The sequence below is a fragment of the Trichechus manatus genome, unplaced genomic scaffold (assembly GCF_000243295.1).
Source record: "Trichechus manatus latirostris isolate Lorelei unplaced genomic scaffold, TriManLat1.0 scaffold00058, whole genome shotgun sequence".
NCBI classification, from domain to species: Eukaryota; Metazoa; Chordata; class Mammalia; order Sirenia; family Trichechidae; genus Trichechus; species Trichechus manatus.
The window spans coordinates 8,276,380-8,286,952 of NW_004443994.1; the positions used below are offsets into that span (position 1 = coordinate 8,276,380).

A 10,573-nucleotide genomic window follows, 5' to 3' on the forward strand; every position below is an offset into this window, starting at 1 on the left:
TTTGTTAAAGAGACTGTCTTTTCCCCAATTAACAGACTTTGGGCCTTTGTCAAATATCAGCTGCTAATAGGTGGATGAATTTATGTCTGGATTCTCAGTTCTCTTCCATTGGTCTATGTATCTGTTGTTGTACCAGTACCAGGCTGTTTTGACTACCGTGACGGTATAATAGTTTCTGAAATCAGTAGTGTGAGGCCTCCCTCTTTGTTCTTCTTCTTGAGTAATGCTTTACTTATCCGGGGCCTCTTCCCTTTCCATATGAAATTGGTGATTTGTTTCTCCATCTCGTTAAAAAATGCTGTTGGAATTTAGATTGGGATTGCATTGTACCTGTAGATGGCTGTGGGTAGAATTGACATCTTCACAATGTTGCGTCTTCTATCCATGAGCAAGGTATGTTTTTCCACTTATGCAGGTCTCTTTTTGTTTCTTGCAGTAGTGTCTTGTAGTTTTCATTCTATAGGTCTTTTGTGTCTGTGGTTAGATTTATTCCTAAGTATTTTATCTTCTTGGGGGCTATTGTAAATGGTATTAATTTGGTGATTTCCTCTTGGAAGTTCTCTTTGTTGGTGTAAAGGAATCCAACTGAGTTTTGTATGTTTTATCTTGTATCCTGATACTTTGCTGATATCTTCCGTTAGTTCCAGTAGTATTCTTGTGCATTCTTTGGGGTTTTCTGTGTATAAGATCATATCATCTGCAGATAGAGACACTTTTACTTCTTCCCTACCAATTTGGAATGCCCTTTATTTCTTTTTCTAGCCTAATTGCTCTGGCTAAGACCTCCAGCATAATGTTGAATAAGAGTGGTGATAAAGGGCATCCTTGTCTGGTTCCCATTCTTAAGGGGCATGCTTTCAAAGTCTCTCCATTTAAGATGCTGTTGGCTGTTGGCTTTGTATAAATGCCCTTAATTATGTTGAGGAATTTCCCTTCTATTCCTCTTTTGCTGAGAGTTTTTATCATGAATGGGTGTTGGACTTTGTTAAATGCCTTTTCTACATTGATTGATAAAATCATGTAGTTCTTGTCTTTTGTTTTGTTTATGTGATGGATTACATTGATTGGTTTTCTAATGTTGAACCATCCCTGCATACCTGGTGTAAATCCCACTTGATCATGATGAATTATTTTTTTGATACGTTGCTGAATTGTATTGGCTAGAATTTTGTTGAGGATTTTTGCGTCTATGTTCATGAGGGATATTGGTCTGTAATTTTCTTTTTTTGTGGTATCCTGACCTGGTTTTGGTATCAGGGTTATGCTGGCTTCATAGAATGAGTTTGGGAGTATTCGATCGTTTTCTGTGCTCTGAAATACCTTTGGTAGTAGTGGTGTTAACTCCTCTCTGAAAGTTTGGTAGAATTCTCCAGTGAAACTGTCCAGGCCAGGGGTTTTTTTGTTGGGAGCTTTTAAGTTACCTTTTCAATCTCTTCTTTTGTTATAGGTTTCATTTAGTTGTTCTGCCTCTGTTTGTGTTCGTTCAGGTAGGTAGTGAGTTTCTAGAAATTTGCCCATTTCCTCCAGGTTTTCAAATTTGTTAGAGTTCAATTTTTCATAGTATTCTGTTGGGATTCTTTTAACTTCAGTTGGGTCTGATGTGATGTCACCCATCTTATTTCTTATACGGGTTATCTGCTTCCTCTCCTGTTTTTCTTTTGTCAGTTTGGCCAATGGTTTATCAATTTCGTTGATCTTTTCAAAGAACCATCTTTTGGTCTTGTTAACTCAATTGTTTTTCTTTTCTGTATTTCATTTAATCCTGCTCTAATTCTTATTATTTCCTCTCTTCTGGCACCTGGGGGCTTCTTTTGCTGTTCTCTTTCTACTTGTTGCAGTTGTAGGGTTAATGTTTTGATTTTGGCCCTTTCTTCTTTTTGAATGTGTTCATTTATTGCTATAAACTGACCTCTGAGCACTGCTTTTGCAGTGTCCTAAAGGTTCTGGTATGGTGTGTTTTCATTCTCGTTGGATTCTGTGAATTTCTTTATTGCATCCTTAATTTCTTCTATTATCCAGTAGTTTTTGAGCAAGGTGTTGTTCAGTTTCCATGTGTTTGATTTTTTTTCCTTGCTTTTTCTGTTATTGATATCTACTTTTATGGCTTTATGGTCAGAAAAGATGCTTTGTAATATTTCAATGCTTTGGATTCTGGTAAGGCTTTCTTTCTGGCTAATATTTGGTCTGTTTTGGAGAATGTTCCATGTGCGTTGGAAGAGAGAGCATACTTGGCTGCTGTTGGGTGGAGTGTTCGGTATATGTCTATGAGATCAAGTTGGTTGATTGTGGCATTTAGATCTTCCGTGTCTTTATTGAACGTCTCTCTGGATATTCTGTCCTTTGCCGAAAGTGGTGGGTTGAAGTCTGTCTATCTTTGTGGAGCTGTCTATCTATCTTTTCAGTGCTATTGAGTTTGTATTATGTATTTTGGAGCCCTGTCATTGGGTGCATAAATATTTAGTATAATTATGTCCTCCTGGTGTACTGACCCTTTAATCATTATATAATGTCTTTCCTTATCCTTTGTGGTGGATTTTACTTTAAAGTCTATTTTGTCAGAGATTAATATTGCCACTCCTGCTCTTTTTTGAGTGTTGTTTACTTGATATATTTTTTTCCATCTTTTGAGTTTTAATTTGTCTTTAAGTCTAAGGTGTGTCTCTTGTAAGCAGCATATAGATGGATCATGTTTTTTTTATCTATTCTGCCACTCTCTGTCTCTTTATTGGTGCATTTAGTCCACTTTCATATAGCATAATTATTGATAGGTATGAGTTTAGTGCTGTCATTTAGATGTCTTTTTTTGTGTGTTGACAGTTTCTTTGTTCCACTTAATTTTCTGGCTGAGTCATTTTTCTTTATGTATTTTCTTTTCATGTTTTTCATTGTTGTTGATTTTGTATTTGCTGAGTCTATATTTTTCTTGTTCTTTATTTTGACCTGTAGGATTGTTAGTTTGCTTTGTGGTTATCTTAATATTTACCCCATTTTTCTAATTTTAAACCAGTCTTTTATTTCTTTATATCACTTTGACTTCCTCTCCATATGAAAACTCTGTGTCTACATTTGTTAGTCCTTTTTTCTTTTAATGTTATAATTTTTTACATATTGACATCTCTGTTTCCCTATTTTCAGTGTTTTAGCTTTGATTTATTTTTTGACTTCCCTGTCTGGGTTGATATTTGGTTGGTCTGTCCTGTGTTCTAGTCTTGGGGTGTTGTCTGATGTTGCTGATTTTCTAACCTGAGGATTCCCTTCAGTATTTTTTGTAATTTTGCTTTGGTTTTTGCAAATTCTCTCAACTTCTGTTTGTCTGGAAATGCCCTAATTTCACCATCGTATTTGAGAGACAGTTTTGCTGGATATATAATTCTTGGCTGGCAGTTTTTTCCTTCAAGGCTTTATATATGTCATCCCATTGCCTTCTTGCCTGCATGGTTTCTGCTGAGTAGTCCAGGCTTAGTCTTATTGATTCTCCTTTTTAGATAACTTTTCATTTATCTGTAGCCACTCTTAAAGTTCTCTCTTTATCTTTGGTTTTCACAAGTTTGATTATAATATGTCTTGGTGACTTTCTTTTGGGATCTACCTTATGTGGGGTTTGATAGCATCTTGGATAGATATCTTCTCATCTTGCATGATATCAGGGAAGTTTTCTGCCAACAAATCTTCAACAATTCCCTCTGTATTTTCTGTTATCCCCGCTCTGTTCTGGTACTCCAGTCACTCGTAGGTTATTCCTTTTGATGGAGTCCCCCATAATTCTTATGGTTTCTTCTTCTTTTAATCCTTTTATCTGATTTTTCCTCAAATAAGTTGGTGTCAAGTGCTTTATCTTCCATCTCACTAATTCTGATTTCCATTGCCTCAGTTCTGCTCCTGTGACTTTATGTTGAGTTGTCTAATTCTGAAATATTATTGTTAATCTTTTGGATTTCCTATTGCTGGCCCTCTGTGGATTCTTGCAGCCTGTTAAATTTGTCATTATGCTCTTCTCTAATCTTCTTAAGTTCTTGTATTGCTTGTTGTGCATTTTGCATGATCTACTTCCTGATTTATTGAAGAGTTCTGTATATTAATCTTTTGTATTCTGCCTCCAGTAATACCAAGAAATTATCTTCTTCTGGAAAATTTCTTGATTATTTTGGGAGCTTGCTGGAGCCATCATGGTCTGCCTTTTTATGTGATTTGATGTTGACTGTTGTCTCCGCGCCATCAATAAATTATATATATATTTTTATGTTTGCTTACTGTGTCCTAGCTTCTTGTTTTGTTTTGTTTTGATATGCCCAAATAGGCTGCTTGTGTGAGCTAGCCTGATCACCAGCACCCCTGAAGTTCCAACATCGTGCCATCTGGTGGCCAAACCTGCCACTAAGTATGAGAGCCCAGGAGTCTGCCCACTCCGCTTGTATGGATTCAGCTCAGTTGTCCAGGTAGTCAGCCACCAAGTTTGTAGTGCAGGCTCTCACCTACAGTCCCAGACAGGCATGGGTGATTGGTGTAGGCACAGGCATCCAGCTGCAGCAGGGAGTCACACGCTGAGCAAGGCAGCGAGCCGATGGCCGCCCCTGAGTGTCTGGGAGGAAAGTGTGTCCCTGTTCCCTAGGAGCGCGTAGGTGGGTGGGTTTTGCAGCAGGACTATGAGCACCCAGTGCTGTTGGCTGTAAGGACTAGGGGGCACCACGTATTCTGGGGCCCCTGTCGCAGGTAGCTAGGTGGTGTGGGTGGAGCCACTAGTCCTCAGGCCCCTGATGGGGGTAGGTAAGGACCCTGTTTAATGGGCAGTGTCAGATGTCATGAAGCTGCCACTTCACTCTAGAGCTGATACAGTTGAAGTTAGGCTTCAGGTGTACTGTGTACTGTGGTAATAAGGGCCTACGCTGTTGAAATGGGCCCACACACGTCTCTGCAGGGGGAAAGGCACTCAAAGTCCATGGACCTCTTATGCCTGTGCCTAGGCAAAGGAGCTGTGTCTACCCTGAGTTCCTGGCTTAGGGGAGCTGGCAGATTATTTTTTCCCCGTTTGTTAGTTTGTTCCCTCTTCAAGGCCAGGAGAATGGCTCAGAGCGCATGATGGATCCTACTTCTGGCCCAAGGGTCTTAGCAGTCACTGAAGCCATCCTGGACCCAGTGCAGAGCAGGGAGGTAAATGGGAAAGAGGTTTTTTCCAAAGGGAGGTGTTTTTGATCCGCACAGTAGGCCAGACGCAAGTACTTATCTTTCGCCAATTGAGGGCTTCTTTTCACTGGTTCTGGATGGCCAAGTAGACTGTCTGCCTCTGGGCCTTTCCTGATGTGAAAAACGCCTCCTGAGCTCCGCTGCTTGCCTCACTGCGCACTACAAGCTGATCTGTCCTGAAGGGCTCCGGCTCCCATTGGGTCAGGTCTGACAACTCCTCAGTGCTTCTGAACCGTCTCTCCCTCCCCCGCCAGTCTGATTCCTCAACTTTGCCTTTGATGTTTAGGGCTCCTAGATTGTCATATGTAATTGATTCACTTGTTTTTTCGGGTCTTTGTTGTAAGAAGGACCGCCGAAAGTGTCTGACTACTCCACCGTCTTGGCCCCGCCCTGGAACTTCCTTTTCATATTGTGCATACAGCTACTCTGGGACTCAGCAATATCACTGCTAGGTGTTTAGCTGGGAGAAATGACTTGTACAAGACTTGTACAAGAATGTTCGTAGTACCTTTATTTATATTTTTGTTTTTTTGTACTTTAGATGAAGGTTGTACCTTTATTTATTTATAGGCAAAAATTGGAAACAGCTCAAATGTCCATCAGTAGGAGAATGGATAAGTAACTTGAAATAGATATAAAATTAAATACTGTAAAAAGAAATAGTGTTATACATAATAACATGTATAAATCTTAAAAAGCAGTCTATGATAATAGAAATCAGAACAGTGGTTATCTCTGGTGGAGGTGGGAAGAACTGAGCAGAGAGGGGCAGGAGGAAACTTTCTGGGATAATGAAATGTTCTATATCTTGATCAGGCTGTTGGCTATACAAGTGTATACATTGGTCCAAACTCACTGAATTATATGCTTACAATATCTGCATTTCACTGTTCATAAATTCTACCTCAATAAAAAGAATTAGAAATTTAAAAAAATAAGAAATGAACTTTGATATCACACAGATCTGAGTTTGATTTTCCACTTTTATAAGCTTATGTCACGAGGATTAAATAAGATAATGCATGTGAAATAGTACTACAATACCTGAATAGAGTAAGTACTCAATGAACAATAGCTTTTATCATTGAGGCAATTTAATGATGTGGTTAAAAGTAGGGGCTCTGAGTCAGCAAGATGGCAGAATAGACAGCTTCAAGCTCCCGTCCCCGCACAGAAACATCGAAAACAAACAGCAACTGTTGGAACCAACTTTGTCAGACTCTGGAAACAATCAAGGCTTGCAGCAACAAAGTGAACTCTGAATCAAGAAAAAGGCAAAATGGTAGGAAAGTTTTGTGGCTTTTTTATTTGCCTGTGCCCCACTCCCTCCCCACCTCAGTGGCAATCTTGAACATAGCAGCCCATGATACCAGTGTGAGAGACCCTGGTCCCTGGTTCTGGAGGGGCAGAGCAGACCTTATTCACAAATTATTTTGTATTTTGTAACCTGCCTGTGGTTAACTGAGGGACTGATGCAAGACACGCATAATCTGTTTTGCCTATCTCAGAACTCACTTAGGGCAGGAAAGCAGTGGACATTGCTTGAAACACTGTAAGGCAGACAATCAGCTTGTAGCCACCAGGAGCAAAAGAGTATGGTTGAGACATACAATACACCACCAAAAGGCCTGGAAGGAAAAACCAGACAGAGAGTTTCTTTGGGAAATTAGAGCATTCAAAAGTACCTATGTATATGGGGGATTTAGAAAGCAGCGTCATACCCAGAGTGAGATACATGCCCAGAAAAAACCTGAGGAAATTCTAAGTTTTCCCCTTAGGCTGATCTCACACAGAGCCAATCTGCAAAAACTGGGAGAACTGTCTTGATTGTTTTTGTTTTGTTTTAGCCCCTGGCGTTAAAGGAAAGTTCAAGGAAATCTTTGTCAAAACACTAGCTGAACACAAGCTAAAGGAACAGAGAGTTTATTGAGCACACACGACAAAGAATACAGTCTCTGCACATACACAGAGAAAAATCAGTTTGGAAAAATCACTAAACCAATGGGCAGCTACAGCCTTCAGCAATGAAAGGAGAGAGCAAACTCTGGGAAGGTGAAGAATCTGATTTCCAGAGTTACCACATTATAATATTCAGATGCCTGGTTTTCAACAAAAAGTCACAAAGTACACAAACAAAAAAAGATGGTGGGCCCATTTATAGGAAAACAATAATGCAACAGAAACTGTCCTTGAGAAAGCCCAGACATTGAACTTACTACAAAAAGACTTTAAAACAGCTGTTTTAAATATGCTCAAAGAGCTAACGGAAAACAAGTCGGAAAGTAGGAAAATGATGTATGGACAAAATGAGAATATCTGTACAGAAATTCTGTAGCTGGAAAGTACAATAGCTGAAATGTAAAATTTACCAGAGGAGTTCAGCAGCACATTTGAGCAGGCAAAGTAATCAGTGAACTTGAAGATAGGGCAATTGAAATTATCCAGTCTGAGGGTTAGAAAGAAAAAAGAATGAAGAAAAGTGAACAGAGCCTAAGGGACCTATGGAACACCGTGAAGCGTACCAACATATACATTATGGGAGTCCCAGAAGGAGAGGAGGGAGAGAAAGGGGCAGAAAGAATATTTGAAGAAATAATGACAAAACTTTCCAAATTTGACAAAACAAAAAATAGGAATCTATATGTCCCAGAAGCTCATCAAACTCCAGAGAGGATAAATTACTCAAAGAGATCTATATTGAGACACATTTATAATCAAACTGTCAAAACACAGAAACAGAGAGAATCTTGAAAGCAGCAAGAAAAAAGTGACTTATCAATTACAAGAAATCTCAATGAGATTAACAGCTGATTTCTCATCAGAAACAAGGGAGGCCAAAAGGCAGTGGCTGGCATATTTAAAATGCTGAAAGAAAACAAAACTAAACTAAACCAAAAAAAAAACCTGTTAACCAAGAATTATATATCTGGCAAACTGTCCCTCAAAAATGAGGAAGAAATAAACACATTCCCACATAAACAAAAGCCGTGAGGGAGTTTGTTACCACTAGATCTGCACTACAATAAATGATTAAAGGAGTCCTTCAGGTTGAAATGAAAGGACACTAGACCATAACCCAAAGTCATGTCAAGAAATAAAGATCTCTGGTAAAGATAACTACAGACAAATATAAAAACCAGTCTCATATTTTTTGTTTGTAACTCCACTTTTTACTTCCTATATGATTTAATAAACATATGCATAAAATGTAAATATATGTTATTGAACACACAATGTATAAAGATGTAATTTGTTACAATACCAACATAAAGGGGGAGGGTTCAAAGCTGTATAGGAGCAGAGTTTTCACATGCTATTGAGGTTAAGTGGGTATCAATTCAAACTAGATTAAGTTTAGGATGATAAATGTAATCCCCATGGTAACCATAAAGAGAATATCTAAAACATATACACAGAATTAAACAAAATGTGTCACTATAAAAAATAAACAGAAAAGAAGGCAGTGATAGAGGAAATGAGGGCCAAAAAAAGTAGGACACACAGAAAACAGGGACAAAAGTTCTTCCTTATCATTGCTTTAAATGTAATGAATGAAACTCCAATAAAAAGGCAAAGTTTGGCTGGATGAATAAAAAAACAACATGATCCAACTATATACTGTCTACAAGAGACTCACTTTATATCCAGAGACACGGATAAGTTGAAAGTGAAGGGATTGGAAAACAAAACTCTATGCAAACAGTAATCAAAAGAGAGTTGGTATTTCTATACTAATATCAAAAAAAATAGACTTCAAGTAAAGAACTATTACAAGAGATGAAGAAGTACTTTACTGATGAGTTAATCAAGAAGATATAACAGTCGTAAGCATGTATGCACCTAACACCAGCCCCAAAATGTATGAAGCAAATATTGACAAAATTGAAGGGAGAAATAGACAGTTCTATAATGTTAGTTGGAGACTTCAATGTACCACTTTTAATAATGGATAGAATATCTAGACAGAAGATCACTAAGGAAATAACAAAGACCAGTTGCCATCAAGTCAATTCTGACTCATACTAACTCTGTGGTACAGAGTAGAACTGCCCCATAGGGTTTCCAAGGAGTGGCTGGTGGATTCGAACTGCCGACCTTTTGATTCGCAGCCAAACTCTTAACCACTACGCCACCAGGGTTTCTAAACTAAGGAAATAGAAGACTTTAAACAACACTATAAACCAACTAGACCTAACAGGAATATATAGAACACTCCACCCAACAACAGAACTCAGGTGCACAAGGGTCATTCTTCAGAAACAGTCTGGATTCTGGAACCAGATTACTTCTGGACCAGTTCAGAGGCTTGTCAGCCAACAATTTGCCCTATCACTTTGGGTAAGTTACCTAATCTCTCTGTGCCTTTAATTTCTCAACTATAAAATAGAATAATGGTACCTACCTTAAAACATTATTGTGACTGTTAAACCGTCCAACACATTTAGAGCACTTAGAATAGTACCTGGCATGTAGTAAGTGATCAGTAAATGCTAGCTATTAGCTGATATTATTATTCAAATTCTTCCTTATTCATCCTAGATATCGTAATGGCCTATCACTTCAAATCATGCTCTTGCCTTTTTCCTAAGATGGTTAGTTGTTTAGTTATATGGGTAAACCTTTACTGATTGTCTTATTTTTTTCTCCCTATATTTAAGTGTATTGCTAGAGAAAAGCATACAACCATGCTGTGATGGAGATTACTAATTTTTCACCAAAATCAGTTCTTTCCCCTTTTTCCGTAATAAGAGTTTTAGCTTGGCTCATGGCCAGATACTACATTTCCCAGCCCCTCTGGTAACTACGTACTCACCAACAGAACATGAGCAAAACTGAGGTATGCTACTTCAGGCCTGGGTATTAAAATAATCACATATGTGCTCCTCCAAGGTCTTTCCCATTCACTGGAGCTGGAATTGCCTGCAACCCAACTTCAACCATGCAGATGAGGAAAACATCATAGGGGATGGCGGAAAAACAGAAGGAACCTGGGTGCCAGAGTGACCTGGAGTATTTTCCTTGGACTATTACATGAGAGAGAAATAAACATCTGTCTTCTTTAAGCCACAGAATTTTGAGAATTTCTTTGTAAAGTAGCTTAATCTTACCCTAATGTACACTTGTGATTCTCCACCATTGCCTAAAAATCTTCTTGGTATGTATTAATCTGGGTCAAGCCTCTACTGTTTTTCTCAAGTCTGTTATGACAGAGACACAGATAACATGTACATTTAGCAGATGACTTCATCTCCTGCTTCAAAGAGAGAATGGCAGCCGTCATCAAATTCATACAGTTTACAAACTTAATCTGAATCTGTACTCAGTTTACCTCTGTCATCTCAGTGGAGACTAGATTTCCCTCTAGGTAATCTGTCTACATATGTTTTGATTC

General features: G+C 38.5%; 1 protein-coding gene across 1 annotated transcript in view; it reads left to right on the top strand.

The window, feature by feature from the left end:
• Positions 1-10,213, top strand: part of CCDC18 (coiled-coil domain containing 18) — a 103,140-nt gene extending 92,927 nt beyond the window's left edge. Inside the window, exon 30 of the mRNA XM_023733450.1 lies at positions 10,072-10,213. The gene's annotated coding sequence lies outside the window, so the exon portion shown is untranslated. The remainder of the gene's footprint in view (positions 1-10,071) is intronic.
• Positions 10,214-10,573: the final 360 nt, after the last annotated feature.